At 36.7% G+C, this 14079-nt stretch overlaps 1 long non-coding RNA gene across 1 annotated transcript in view; it reads right to left on the bottom strand.

The window, feature by feature from the left end:
* The window catches only part of LOC129406804 (uncharacterized), a 115625-nt gene that overhangs the window by 72634 nt on the left and 28912 nt on the right, over positions 1-14079 (bottom strand). The window contains exon 2 of the long non-coding RNA XR_008631262.1: positions 142-222. This is a non-coding gene — a long non-coding RNA (uncharacterized LOC129406804). The remainder of the gene's footprint in view (positions 1-141; positions 223-14079) is intronic.

Genomic DNA, 14079 nt, shown 5'->3' on the forward strand with positions numbered 1-14079 from the left:
TCTTCATTTGCTAAAGTTTATATTCAATAAACAGCAGTGAATATTAGTTTTAACACACAGAGCAGTTAGTGCCATAAATTAGTTTCCAAGTACACAAACACATCACCTTTATTTCATGGGTCCTCCTCCTGCCATGCGTACCTTCTCTTAAGTTGGTGCAAAAGCAGCAATAGCATTTTTTCTTCTATTTATGGTCCTACTTCAAATGCTTAATAGAAGTACCTGTCATTCAATCAAAATAAAACAAAAATAATGAGCGAAAAAAATTAAATGATATTATAGTCAACTTTCTAAATGATACTAATAATTTTATAAGCAAAATCAATCACTACAAATGATGAATATAGTATTATAATAGCATTTTAAGAGGTGTACTATTTTAGAAATTAATCTTTAGAATAACTATTTTTAAAATGCAATGATTTATTATAAGCATAAGGTTTATATACATATAGCAAATTCATATGAGAAAAAAACATATTTGCTTGATTTTAAGAATGATTCCAATTTATCAGTAATATCCACATAAATCATTCCTGTATAATACATTTCAACCAAAGAATTTAGCTGGATTGCTTCCGCTAATGGCTCTTCATTTTATGCTTTTTGAAACAACTCATAGGAGAGGAAAGAAAAGGAACATTTTCAATCTATTCAATACTATACTTCCTTTCCCAGCTAAACTTCATTATAAGTAGGTATTAGGGAGCCTCTAAATTGTCTTTGCTAAAGTGCTGACTCTGTATATAAACACACTCATAAAAACAACTGGAAAAAGTCTAAAGCTAGGTAGAAAAAAATGTCCTTAAGAAGCAAATGGTGAACTATAATAATGTCAGTAAAAGGCTCTAATACTATAATACATGTCAATAAAAGATACATGTAAATGAAATGCCTTTTTCTCTATTTAGAATTTAATTTCAGTCCAGAAATCAAGCACTTTATGTTGATGGGTATCTACGTTTAGTGCAATATTACCTTCATATTTAAAAAATTAAGGCAACATTCAACAGCATGCAATTAGGTTATTTTAAAGAGTAAGTTCTGAGATTTAAAAGGCATAAGTGACCCTGTAGAAAGCAGTAATTTATTGAAGTTTTATGTAATTGTTTCAAAGCTCTTTTTTAGAATCCTAGAGAGTAAATCTATACTGCAGTTCAAAATGGTATATTAACATGAAGGGGATTATACTCTCAGAATCTGGTGTGAAATATTGTTGTCTGAGTAGTATATCTTTTTAATCAATTTAAAATATCTGATTTGGGGACTTAACACCAGTGATTGCTGTTAATTTCTTCAAGTTAGCACCCATAAAAATAATACTTGCATATGAGTTTTCCTTTCCTTCATATAATCTTATCCTGAGATGGCTAAGATCCGTCTGAGAGTCCAAAGCATCAAGCCTAGACTCATAACGCAGAGATAAAACACTCTTTATGGCAGCATTCATTAAGGTACTAGACAGAGTACAAAAAAAAAGCAGCAACAGGGATCTTTCCCCTAAAAGCTTTTAATACAACTCTTTCCAAGACCCATTAAATCGGCCTGGCACTAAAGCTTCCGACCACCCCCACCTATTGATCTCTATCTCTATGAAGTCCCCCACTCTAACTAAAATCTGTCGTAATCTATGTCTGATGAGCACAACCAAAATCCACTAGCACAAAAGCAACAACTTAGTATCTAAATGAGAACCCTACAAATTCAAGTTTATAAATATCTCTGATTTCCATTCGACTTATCCAAACAAACCCTACTAATAAGTAATATTTATTCAACACATACTATTTGACTGCACAGAATTTAAACACTTTAATTCTCCCAACAGCATGAAGATACATTTTATCTTGATTAGGCAGATGAAAGAAAAGATATAGAAAGAGTTTAAATAATTTTTCAAAAACTAAAACCAAGTCTTTTATTGCTGTATTTAAAAACAAAAACAAAAATGAACCCTTATCTAACCTCTTTCCGAGAATAGAAATCATTTCTCTCCCATGACCACAAACAAGTATGCTACAAAGACTGAGGAATGTAGTTAATGAAAATCTGTGTAATTAATTTGGGAGTATATACTAGAATTGAAATGGCTCAATCCACGGGCCAACATGGTCAACTTCTTATTTACATGCAATTGTTTTTGGTTTATTCTATAATTTTTTAATCTTTAATGAAAACAATTTTTCTAGAAACCAAAGGAATATATTGAATTTAAAATTATTTAGTGGAAGTTTAAGAGTTAGTACTGGAGGTAAAGTATTTGTCAACACCCAGCCAATCTGAGTATGATCACTGTCGCACTGTCATCCTATTGCTCATTGATTTGCTCAATCGGGCACCAGTAATGTCTTCATGGTGAGACTTGTTGTTACTGTTTTTGGCATATGGAATTCACCACAGGTAGCTTGCCAGGCTCTCCAAGAGGGGCAGAGGAATTGAACGTGGGTCTGCTGTGTGGAAGGCAAACACCTAAGTATGATACCTAGCACAAAATATGGTATCCAAACCCTGCCAGAAGGGATCCTTTGAGCACAGCTGGGTTGAATCCCAAAACAAAACAAAGAAATGTAATGTGCTCAAAACTCATAGAAAATAAGCCTGTTTTTGATATATTTGGCAATTCCACAAAATGTTCTAAGTATACCAACATTAGAGGTTTTTAGGCATAAGTCCATTTAAAATCTATTTTCAGTATAGAAATAGTCCTATGGAGATGTGTGCTGAAAATGGACAAAGAACTAAACATGATGGCCTTTCAGTATCTGTATTGCAAACCATAATTCCTAGAAGGGGTGGGGGAGAGAGAGATAAAGAGAGAGAGAGAGAGAGAGAGAGAGAGAAAGAGAGAGGAAAAGTGAGTGCCATAGAGGCAGGCTGGTGGGAGTGGCAAGTAAAGAAGGATATGGGGAGTATTCGTGGTAGGAAATGTACACTGCTGGAGAAATGTGGTTTGGAACATTGTCTGGCTGAAATCCAATCCTGAAAGTTTTGTAACTGTATCTCACGGTGATTCAATAAAAATAATCACTGTATCACTGTCATCCCATTGCTCATCGATTTGCTCGAGTGGGCACCAGTAACGTCTCCACTGTGAGACTTGTTGCCAACAAGAGTATCTCGCCCATACGGCAGAGCCTGGCAAGCTACCCACGGCATATTTGATATGCCAAAAGCAGTGACAATAAAAATAAAATAAATGCATTTTTTCAAAAAATAGTTCTAAATATCTATTTTCAAAATACCAATGCATTGCTTAAGTTTCTAATGAAAATCTATTGTTTTATTTCTTTTATTAAAACATCACAATTATGTAAAAATAGTAGGCAATGACTGTGAGTGTATGTTTAATATCTGCTAAATAGTTCAAAAAAACATGAAAACAAGTTACATAGAGAGATCCTGAAATTTTGGGATATTTTACCTTCTATAAAGGAAAATTTCACAGCTTTTCCCTAAAGTTAAAATTTATGCTAGGTTTTTTCTTTAGAATTTACTTTTCAAGGTATGACAAAGATGAGGTACATTTATTGCAGTTTATTTAGCTAGATAGTTTTTTAAAAATAGATTTAACATTTTCAGCATTCATCAAGTTTCTATTCAATAAAATTTAAGAATACGCAAGTTGATTGATGGTGATAAATGATGTCTGTCCAGATTTTGTCATTATATAATTAGATAATTTCCAGAGTTGCTTTATATATTTTTGCATGAGTTACCATAAAAATTTACAGATTATATATGGCAGAAATATACTAAACCTGGTGCACATAAAGTCTGAAATTCTGGAATAGAGAATGAGAATAAAGAAGTGAGAGTGTAGCCCTCAGCTCTTCCATAATGTGGAGTCTCTTCCTTGAGGAAAGCTTGATGTTAGCAATATGCTGCCATTGCACAAAAACAAAAGAAAACCAAAAAAACGTAAATAAAGCAAAAAGAACTCAGCACACCAAGGACAATTCATTTTTTGACTATCAGTGAATTAATAGTTTTAAAACTTATACTGTTTTTTAGCTGGCACTGTTACAGTAATGCTAACACATAAGTCATTGATGCATAAAGTTACTGAACTTGAGCAGGAAACTATTTTACCCCCAGTGGAGAGTTTAGTGCATCCTGTGAGTACGCAACCCTTCCTTGAGCCCTCCACTGAACTGTGGAGTTCTTTCAGAGCTAACATTATATGAGTCATTGTTGTCCTTGGATACCTAGAGGGTGTTATTGAGATGGAGTCCAGGAGTTTCTCCTCATTTGTAGACTGACAAATGAATAATTGAATGAATAAATTAATCAATCAATAGAGGAAGAAAATGGTAACAAAAATGGCACCCAGGACTCAAAACACACGAACTCACATAACTGAGGAGGATATGATGCAGCTCTCAATGTTTTCTTGAGATTTCTAAACATAGCAAAGTCCTTATTAGGGCTATAGATATACTCTGAATGCTGAATTTTTTCTTTAGTAACCATCTTCTAGGTGTTTAATAACTCTTCAACGAAGGATCATATTTTCCATATTGAGGTCCCAGAACTGTGACTCCAACAAGAGTGACCTAACAAGGTCAGGTTTGGGATTAAGTTCATATATACCAGATTTCATTTCACACAATTTCACTCTAACATATATTCATCAGTACGAGAATTAACATTTGCTGAATTGCTGAATGTCCCCAGTGATGCTGTAGGTGACTTTTCATGATGATTCCCTTCTGGGACCCACTAACATAAATCAAGAGATAACTATCAATGATATTTGCATCTCATAAAAAGGAAAATATGAATAATTTTTATAATAACAATAAGATATTTTGAAGTTCATTTATGCAGAAAAATTAGTGCATTTTACTGTAATCAGGAGGCTATTTTTTCTCTTTCTTTTTTTTCTGGGAGGGTGGGGGTTTCTGGAAAATAAAGCATAACCTTAAAAAAATGAAAATCTGTCTCCATCATGGAAATCATTTTTTAAAAGAATAATAAGGGGGCTAGAACGATAGTACAGCAGGTAGGGCATTTGCCTTGCATGCAGTCAACCCGGGTTGATCTTGGTATCCCATATGGTCTCCCAAGCACCGCCAGGAGTAATTCCTGAGTGCAAAGCCAGGAATAACTTCTAGGCATCGCTGGGTGTAACCCGAAAAGTGAAAAAAAGAAAAAAAAAAGGAAGAAGGCCGCCAAGATGTGATCCCGGGGGCCGCACATGTGTTCGGCCTCTCCGCAGCAGCACGAGCGTGACATCAGCTAAATTTTTTGGCACGGGCAGCTCCTCACAGAATGTCTCCAGACTGAGAACTAAGCCGCGGCCCCATGCCCGCCCAGGAAGGGAAAGGTATTACTCTCTCTCGCCTCTTCCTTGTTGGGGGTAAAGGGCGTGGTGACCGCCATATTATAAGGACCACAGATGGGGTTTACGAACTGCAGCAATAGGACATGAGGGTGCTCTTGGGAAGGTGGGTGGCACTGGCTCCGCCTACCGTCAAGATGTGATCCCAGGGCCACATGTGTGTGCGGCCTCTCTGCAGCCACACGAGCGTGACTCCAGATCCAGCTAAATTTTTCGGCATGGGCAGCTCCTTGCAGAATGTCTCCAGACTGAGAACTAAACCGCGGCCCCATGCCCGCCCAGGAGGGGAAAGGTATTTCTCTCTCTAGCCTCTTCCTTGCCGGGGGTGAAGGGTGTGGTGACCGCCATATAATGATGACCACGACCACAGATGGGGTTTACAAGCTTGCAGTGATCCAATATCTGGAAGAAATCTCCCTGGACTTAGTTGCTAAAGTACAGAAATCCAAAACCACGCGGGTGGCCACTACTGTGGCCGCGTGACCTCATATCTCTTCATAACAGGTCTGACTCTAGTGGGGTACTCCTAACAATAATAGTGAGGTTTGTGTTGAAATACTGAATGTAACCAAAGTAAATAGAAAGTAAAGTGAAATTTATCAGTTATAAGGCGGGGGAGTGCTACGGGGGGCGGGATGGGAGGTGTACTGTGGGTTTTTTTTAGGTGGTGGGATATGGGCACTGGTGAAGAGATGGTTGTTTCACATTGTATAACTGAGACTTAAGCCTAAAAGCATTGTAATTTTCCACATGGTGATTCAATAAAATGAAATTCTTAAAAAAATAAATAAATAAGGGTGAATATTAGCACTGTTAAAAAAAAAAGGTAGAAGAAGAAATTATTGAATGCTACCAAACTGGGAAGAAAACTGAAGCAAATTAAGTAAACAAGTGCTATGTGTGCATTTACAGTTTCCTCGCTCCAAGCAAGTCTCTGAACCTACTAATGTTCTCTTACAACTGCTCACATGCACCAATTATGATGCTGGTGTTGTGGGGAAGGGTCATATGCACAAGAAATATACAATAAGCTGACTGTATATTTAAAACTATGACTTATTCTGTCGTTCTGAATATTCCAAAAATTGAAAACAACAACAAAAGATTAAAACACCTCATTGTACCTTAGCAGGGAATACTGAAATGTTGCTTTGCTCCTTGCTTCTCAGAACTATACTTCCTCCATGCTGAGAAGAAAAGAACATATTTAACGTGCCACAAAATTCTAGTCTGTGGATCACCTATTTCCTGGATTAGGGGCAGGAAGTTAGAGCTATAGCTGATCAGAGTAAATTAAAGCAAGTCTATATCATAAACCAGAAAGATAGTCCTCTCTTTTTCACTAATACAGAAAAAGAAATGTAGATGTTTTCTATACTTTACCTATTCCGATTGTTCTCCTGATTTACCTACTGTGCAAAAGAAGGGGTGGGAGACTAAAATTTCCCTTTACCCAGAAAATTTTGATGCAATTATTTAAGTAATTGCCTCTCTTGAGGGTGTATTCAAGTATTTTAGGTTAAAATGCCTTGTTCCATTTCTCTGTTGCCTTCCTTTGCTATCTGTGACAAGGGCAAGGTAAGGGACATGGACTGGTGGCAGAGAGCAGATCAGGAGCTCCTATTTGCGGCCTGCTTGGTGACTGTTCTCAGCCATCTCAGCTGGAGTTATAAGCGGCCCCAAGGATGATGCCTGAGGTGAGAAGAATCACCTCGGGCTTCTGCTGACTTTCAAGACTTGTCTGCTGAAGTTTGATCTGTGACCCTTTTCCTTCCTTTCAGCTGGCTCAGATTTTGTGGTATTCTCTCTTGATATGGCATCTGGGTTGCTTTGGTCCACAATGGGCCATGCTCAAAGCTTACACCTGGCTCTATGCTCTGGGAGGTTCTTCTTCATTTTGACTTTTCTTTTCTTTTTGTTTGTAGGCCACATGTGGCAGTGCTCAGGGCTTATCCTGGCTCTGCAAACTCCCGGTAGGTTAAATGAACCCTGTATGTGGTGCTGACTGAATACCAGTTGGCTGCATGCAAAGCAAATGCCCTACCCACTATACCGTTTCTCTGGTCCCTCCAAGAGCTTCTTAAAAGCTCTTGTGATATCTGTCATAGCCACCTGTATTTCAACTTAATTTTATTTAGATAATTGGCTTATAAGAAAGTAAATGTGGCTATGTTTTAGGTATACAATGGGATAACAGTGACAACATATGGACTGGAGCGATAGCACAATGGGTAGGGCATTTGCCTTGCATGCGGCCGACCTGGGTTTGATTCCTCCGTTCCTCTCAGAGAGCCCAGCAAGCTTCCAAGACAATCTCGCCCACATGCCAGAGCCTGGCAAGCTACCTGTGGCATATTCGATATGCCAAAACCAGTAACAATAAGTCTCACAATGAAGACATTACTGGTGCTCACTTGAGCAAGTTGATGACCAATGGGAATGTTATAGGTATACAATGTTACCCTATCAAGTCCATCATCCAAGTACCAACAACCCTCTACCACATTAATTGATTTCAGCATGCTCCCACCTTATAAAGTACCCGCAGTTCTGTGGTCAGCTAATCAATGGATTTCCTCCTACCCCCACCCACCATTGTACAGTATCTATTCCCTTCCTTTCTTCATATGAGTGAGATCAAGTGGCATTTGTCTTTTTCCTTCTGACTTATTTTATTTAGCAAGACTGCCTATAAGTTCATCCACACGTACCCCAAAGTTTACATTTTTTCCTCAATGATCTGAGTAGAATTCTGTTGCATGTATGTGTACACACAAAAAGACACATTTTCTCACCTATCAGTCCTGGGGCACTAGGATTGTTTCCAGATATTGGTTACTGTAAATACTACTACAATTACAAAGTTCTCAGGCTTATGTCTCAGTTATACAATGCTCAAACACCCGTCCTTTCACCAGTGCCCATATTCCACCACCAAAAAAAAAACAAAACAGTATGCATCCCACGCCCCACCTCCCAACTACCACCCTGCATAACTGAAAAATTTCACTTCCTTTTCTCTTTACCTTGATAGGGGGATAAACATTAAGAAGAGGAATTGCTGGGTCACATGGGAGTTCTACTTTTAATTTTTGAGCTATCTTCATACTGATTCCCTAGAAACTAAACCAGTTTCCATTCCAGCCAACAATGAACATTTTTGAACTCCTTAGTCATATCAGAGTCTCCTAGGTGACTTATCTGCCACATATCTCAACACACCAAGTGGAAAAATCTTATGTCCTCCATTATATCATCCACATCTCCCTATAAAAATATTTGAGTTTTGTCATTCTATACAAGAGCTAAGAACTAAATCTTGCTCTCCAAACACATGGCCTACAAAGTATACTTTGATTTAACTATACTCCAAGTTTGCCACAGGAAAACTTTAAGACCATTTGCAATAAATCAAAAGGTCAGAAAAATATCTAGGAACCCAGGCATTTTACTGGTGGATCCCCTGGAACAGAGATCACATTTTATTACAACCCATCAAGTGCCATGAAGATGGCTACTCCTTAATTTCATACTCTTCAAAGTACTGGTACTCCAAGCTTGTAGATTCTACCATCCAGAAGATTAGAAGTAATATAGCCTGGTAATCATATTTTATTTTCCTGTCTTCTGCAACACAGGAAGATAAATTTGGCAAAGAGTGAAATCACTTTATCCATTTCAAGTAAGTACATAATTACTCTCATTTTTATGTTTACATAGATGGATCGCAAGTCTAGAAACTTGTTTACTCTGGGAAACTTTTTGATATCCTAAAAGGAACTCAAGTTTCATAGGGCTCTATTATCAATGAAGAAATATTCATTTTGGGGGCTGGAGCGATAGCACAGCGGGTAGGGCGTTTGCCTTGCATGTTGCTGACCCGGATTCGAATCCCAACATCCCATATGGTCCCCTGAGCATTTCCAGGAGTAATTCCTGAGTGCAGAGCCAGGAGTAACCCCTGTGCATTGCCAGGTGTGATGCAAAAGCAAACAAAAACAAAACCAGAAATATTCATTTTTGTGGAATAAAGTACATTAATACAGATTATTTTCCTAGGCAAGTATGCTAGGTGGCAACAAATCTGTACTAAAGTGTCTGAAAGTTTTTCACTAAGGAAGAATTAACAGCCCAGGCAAACTCCAGGTCTTCCTCCTTGAGCCCCACCTACTGCTTCTCTATCAATTTAGGGAGTGGTTTATCCTTTCATTTAAAAGCTAAATATTAGATCCTGACCTTGGACTTTTGCCCAGAAAAGACTAATGTTATGAAGCCCCAGGGGAACTTTGAGACTGCTGCCATTTTAATTCACAGGAAACTGATGTTGCCTCTTATTTCCAGGGTAAATATTTTCCATTAACTGAACTCTGAAAATCAGGCCTGGATGCCCATCAGTTTTGTATATTCTAGCCGGAAGCAGAAATCAGTTAGATTCAAAGTTCATTAAGAGAAGACTCAGTGCCATTACTTGGGGTTGGGGCACACCCAGAGGTTCTTGTGCTTACTTCTAACTCTGTACTCAAAGTCACTCCCAGTGGTGTTTGCCAGGAATCAAACTGGAGCCCACTGCATGCAAGGCAGGCACCTGAACCCCTCTACTCACTCTCCATCCCAGTGGTGATAATTTTACCAGAAGATTTCAGTTAAAGATTAAGACAGTGTCTTAAGCCAGACAGACAGTTTCTCGCTCATCAGCTAACAATCCTCCAAAGGATTATTTTTCCTTTGTGTGTTAATCAGAAATTTTGCCTTTGACCTGTACTTAATGGCAGTTGGGGGTGGGTGAGTGGAGGGAAACAAACAGGCTTTACTTCTATTTCCAGGAGAAAAATAAATAAATCCTTTCTAAGAGATGTGCCTGTCCTATGCCACAACTAACCACAAAAGAGAGTGAGAAGATAAATAGTAAAGTTTTCCCGTCTTTCTAATGGGAATAGGATGAAGATGCAGGAGAGTCTGAGAAACACAGGCGAGACTAGCGCATTCCCCACTGCAGATATTAGGATACAAATGTTTCAGTCAGATAGGGTCACAGATTTTGAAATTTTTTCAGTATCTTAGAGGTATTATGTAATGTTTCACAGGTTTTTACTAAAGATTTTCAAAATTTCATTTCAGTCAGTGTGGTTTACAATACTATTAATGGTAGGTTTTCATGCACACAATGTTTCAACTCCATGAGCCCTTCACCCTCTCTTCATAAAGGTTTATGAACAAATCCTCTAAAAATTTCCACTGCATCACAATAGCTGAAAACACTAGACACTCTTTCTCAGTTTTCCAAGTTGACAAAAAAAATTATCCATAAATTCGCCGTTGGGAACATTTTTATCCTTTCCTCCCAAATAGGTAGAATTAAAATAAAAGTGTGTATGTATATACGTATATATTACAAATTTAAATTAAAAACAAGGAGTACAATGAAGAAAAATTAAACTATTAGCCACAAGGGCTATAGAGTAACTGAAATTTATTTTCAAATGTTGTACATAACCTCCTAGTATTTAGAAAGAAGAATAAAATAGGTTTCTACAATTTCCCTTTATATTCCAAAATGTAAATATGGACTTATTCCAAATTTGAAAGACAAGATCTCTTCCATAATTAGCCTTTAAAATAATTTGTGCATTTATTTTTAGAAATCACAATGAATTATAATTTTAGCAATTATTTTTATTAAAAAAACTAAATAGAAAGTGTCACTTAAAATGCTTAAACTAATATTATTTGGTGTATCTTTAATTTGCTTAAATTTAAACAAGGTAAGAAACAATTTTTGTTTCTCTGGTCTTGTATTTTGGGGTCACACCCTCTGGTGGTCATAGGCTACTCCTGGCTCCATGCCCAGGTGTCACTCCAGATGGTGCTCATAAAAACATATGCAGTGCAGGACATGAAATCAGAGAAGGCTGTGTAAAAGGCAAGCACCTTAATTCCTGTGCTATCTGCTTGGCTTCTAGTTAATATCCTTCTAATGCCATCTTTTGATGGACATCACATCACTTAGCCAGTTTTCTTACAGCACCAATATTTCAAGCTTAATTACTGCGTGAAAAAAATACACGCACAGTTACACATAGAAACAGATAAATTAAAAAGAGAAACAAACTGCTTCTAATCATGCTATCCAGAGATAACTGTTTGTTTACACAGTGTTGCATGGATGTATCTAGTCAATATTTTAAGCACATTTTCTCTATTTTCTCTATTTCTCAAAATGTTTTTTATCTCCAAAACTTCTATTATATAGTATATGCTTTTGTACTAATTTTTCATGTGAGTACATCATAAATACTATCTATAATCAATTAACAGTGACATAGAACATGGTTTCTAAGTTTAGTCTCAATATGACATTGTGTGGTACCTAAATCAACATATTTTTAATTTTCTAACTTTAGAATTTTGTTTAATGTTTTCGTCTTTTTAAAAATAAATGGCAAAATGCTTACCATTTTTGTAATATATCTTTGCACACATCTATGATAAATCACTAGAAGTGGAATTGCAATGTCAAAGTGTTTGGAGCCTTTTGTCACATACTGCCAAATTGATCTCTAGAAATTTATTCTCTCACCATCTCAGCTGGGCTTTTGACAGGAGCTGGATAACAGACAATGTGAATTATACTCTCTGATGAGCACCACCACGAAGTAGGGCCATGATACATGAAACAGCCTTCCCTCTTCTCTGACCTCAAGTTTGCAGGTGAAATGGCAAGAACTTATCTGGGCCATCAGAAGATGTGGCACTTTGATGAGGACTTTATTATCTAGTGCATCTGTTTACATTGCAGGAGAGAAGATCAAATAACATATATATTTATACCTGAACATTGTTTATAAATGCCATAGGAGTTAACAAGCATTAGGATTTGCAAACTCAATGAGGACATTCTTCAAAGGATATCCTGAAGAAGTAATTTTATCTTGGTCATAGGCAAAAGGTGCACAAAAGAATCTCCCCAGGGAATATTTTTAGGGATGAAATTACATGTTCTTGATGACTTATGTCATGTTTTGCTTTACCTTTTAGGACATATTTTTTAAAAAATGAACAAGCACTCAGTCATATAGGGTTCTTTCTGCGTATGGTCTCTTGGCGATTTTCTCATAGACCTGGAAGCAAGTGGATATTAAAAGACAATACAGGAGACAAGGGGGAACTCTTTATCTTTTTCTGATATACAGGAGGAAATTGAGCTTGCAAGATTTCTTACAACAAAAGCTGTATTTTGTGTTATTTAAAAATCACTACATTGATTTATGTAATTAATCAATTAATTGTACATATTAGTTTGTGTTTGAATAGAAATATTAATTTTATTAATTCTACATATGTTTACAAGTAAAACCAGCATTGTTTTGGGAGGGTAGATGGTTTCCTTCTATTTATGTTATTAAATTAGCTAATATGTTAGAATTATATATGCATATGTATGTGTACATATAATATAACATGTATTATATTATATATATATGGTTCGGTGTTTGGGCCATGACCAGCCATGCTCATGGGTTACTCCTATCTCTGCACTTAGGGATGACTCCTGCAGTGTTCAAGTGACCATATCCATGATATCGTGGAAAAGCGATCCTTATCCACAATAAGGATCGAACCACGGTTGGCTTCTTGAAAGGCAAACACCCTACCCACTGTATTATTGCTTTGGCCAGACTCTCTCACAAATAATATTAATAGCAAAATATGTCACTAGAATGACGAAGTTTGCTGAAATTTAAATAGGAGAAGTTCAGTGCTGTCAATAACTTATACATTAGAAAATTGGTCAGAACATAAATAGCAGTTAATATCATTTTGGGAGTGTCTATACATTTGGCATAAAGTTTCAAAGCATATTCCATTTCTGAGAAAATTTGATTCTTGTCATCAAAGAATTAATACCATCCAGCTCAGGGCAGGATCAATTTAATCACTGATGCATTTCCATGGAGTTTTCTCTTCCTGTTAAATCATCTGTTCACATACATACACACACAGACACAGACAAACACATATACATACACATTCACACACCAAGAACTGCCTGCACTTGTCACATCATATGATTATAAGCTCAGACAATCCCCAAAATTCATAGCATTTTTTCTCATGTCACATACTGCATGTCATGCCAGCTACAACCTCTGTACATTTTCCCCTCCATTATTTTAATGGGCAAACTTGAGTAATATATTTCCCAATTTCAAATCCTTCAGTACTGACAATCCAAAACTCCTGAGGATATGAACTAATGCAAAAGGTTCTGGCAGTGCTGAGCATCAATAGCTGTGGTCTATCAGTGTCAAGTCTTCAAGCTCTTGAGAAATAATTTTACTTATTAAAACACATTTTCCCTCAAAAATACCTACAAAAAGACAATGCTCTCAGTGACCTCTAAGAAAATTGTTGAGTCAAAGAGCGACATCTGCATAACTACTCTATTTGAAAATCTGATGAAGATATAATTAATGTAGCAAAAAAAACCTCATAGACTTAAATCATTGAACCATACCTGTACTTTAGAACAATGTTGCAAACACATGGCTTCCCAGAATTTTCTTCCTATCAAAACTAAAGAAAGACAATACAAACAAATTGTATTAAAGAATATTGAAGAATGTGGCACAAATTTTAGGCTTTCATTTTTTTAATTTTTATTTATTTTTTGCTCTTTGGATCACACCCAGCAATGCTTACAGGGGTTACTCCTGGCTCTGCACTCAGGAATTACTCCT

Source organism: Sorex araneus, chromosome 8 (assembly GCF_027595985.1).
Source record: "Sorex araneus isolate mSorAra2 chromosome 8, mSorAra2.pri, whole genome shotgun sequence".
NCBI lineage: Eukaryota > Metazoa > Chordata > Mammalia > Eulipotyphla > Soricidae > Sorex > Sorex araneus.